Source organism: Fukomys damarensis, unplaced genomic scaffold (assembly GCF_012274545.1).
Source record: "Fukomys damarensis isolate Sample0158 unplaced genomic scaffold, DMR_v1.0_HiC HiC_scaffold_23, whole genome shotgun sequence".
In the NCBI taxonomy this organism is placed as follows: Eukaryota; Metazoa; Chordata; class Mammalia; order Rodentia; family Bathyergidae; genus Fukomys; species Fukomys damarensis.
In genome coordinates this window covers 29,201,347-29,203,208 of record NW_022900935.1, presented here as the reverse complement: position 1 = coordinate 29,203,208, position 1,862 = coordinate 29,201,347, and positions in this window count along the sequence as shown.

Below are 1,862 nucleotides of genomic sequence, written 5' to 3'. Positions count from 1 at the left end.
TCCTTCATTTTAATGGCATCATTACACATATAAAATTCAACAAAAGAAACTTCACTATATTTCTGTCTACTCTATTATTTTTCATATTTCATAATAATCATTAAAATAATTTTTTCTTAAAGAGAAATGGGCTGTTAAAAATGTGATCCACTGCAGGTACGGAATATATTTGGTATTCTACTTGCTTACCACAGATCAAAAGTGCCAGCTGACACTCCCAGGGACCTGCCCTCTACAAATGACTTTTATAAATATGCTTAGCTCCCTTGGCCTCTCAGTGGAATGATTCTGAATACTGCATTTTCTGTAATTTCTCAGAGTTCCCTGATGGGATTGAGGTCCAATTGCCCACTGTGGTAGCTTGCTCAACAAGAAGCCCAGCTATTTTCCTACCCTACCACCATTTCTAGCATCTCATGAACAAACTCAGATGCATATGTTAGAGTCTTTTTCTGGGGAAGCAAGTAATATTTAACCTAGAACAGCTTCTAATTAAAAAAAACACCAGTGATTTACTAAAAACAAACAAAATAAAACTGAAGCTATTGTCTGTTAGAATGACCCACTTTCAGGATTTCTCTGCTTTTTCATGGTGTCATTGAATTTTTCGTCTATCGCCAGTATTTTTGGCAAGTTGAAAGTAAGATTGAAAATGTGATTTAGTGGGCACAGTGAATTTTCTACCTTATAACTTCTAAATAATCTGTGAATTGACAGTTTGACACCCTGTAAAATTTTGTTCCTCATTATGGTAGCCAAATAATGAGAACATACTTAATGTTATTGAAGGGTACACTTAAAATTATACACTTAAAATTATTAAAGTGATAGATTTTGTTATGAATATTTTACCACAATAAAGATTTAAAAAATATATTAATAGTTTACTGTGTTATAAGCATTTTTCTAACCACTTTACATAATTTAAACATACTTATATAACTAAACAAGTATTTAATGCACTTTGCATAAAGCCTAGCACATTAAAGGTGTTTGAAAAATGGCAGCTGATGTTAATCATAACAACATTTTTCTGTGGTGCTGGAGATCAGATCCAGAGCCTTGCCTGTGGGAGGCATGTACTCTACCTCCGAGCCAACCCTTTACCCAATAATAACATTTAAAGAAGAATTAATACTAATTCTTAGATTCTTCCAAAAAATAGGAGTACTCCTAAACTCATCTTATGAGGCTTGTATCACCCTAATATCAAAACCCAACAAAGACCTCATAAGAAAAGAAAACCACAGTCCAATATCCCTGAAAAACAGGCACAAATATTCTCAAAAAAACACTAGGAAATTTTATTTAACAGTACACTGAAAAAGTTATAACATCATGATGAAATGGGACTTATGTTAGGGATCCAAGGATGGTTCAAGATACACTATTAATCAATGTAACATACCATATTCACAAAATGAAAGAAAAAAACCACATCATCATCTTAGTCTATCTGTGCTACTGTAACAAAATACTTGAGCCTTGGTAATTTATAAAGGACAAATTATTTCCTGACTGTTCTAGAGACTGGGAAGTTCAAGATTAAAGTGCCAGTGAATCTGGTGTCTGGTGAGGGCCACATCTCTCTGTTTCTAAGATGGCTCCTCATTGTTTCTTTCTCTAGAAGGGATGAACAGTTTAGCCTCACATGACAGAAGGTAGAAGGACAAAAGGAGCCTGAAATATTTCCCTTTAGCTCTTCTGCAAAACACTAATCCATTCATGGCTTAATCACTTCTTCAAAGGCCTCATCTCTTAATACTATCAAGGGGGATTAGGTTTCCACACATGAACTCAGGGAGACATTTAGATGACAGTGATTAGACACACAAAAAGCATCTGGCAGTGCAACATAATTA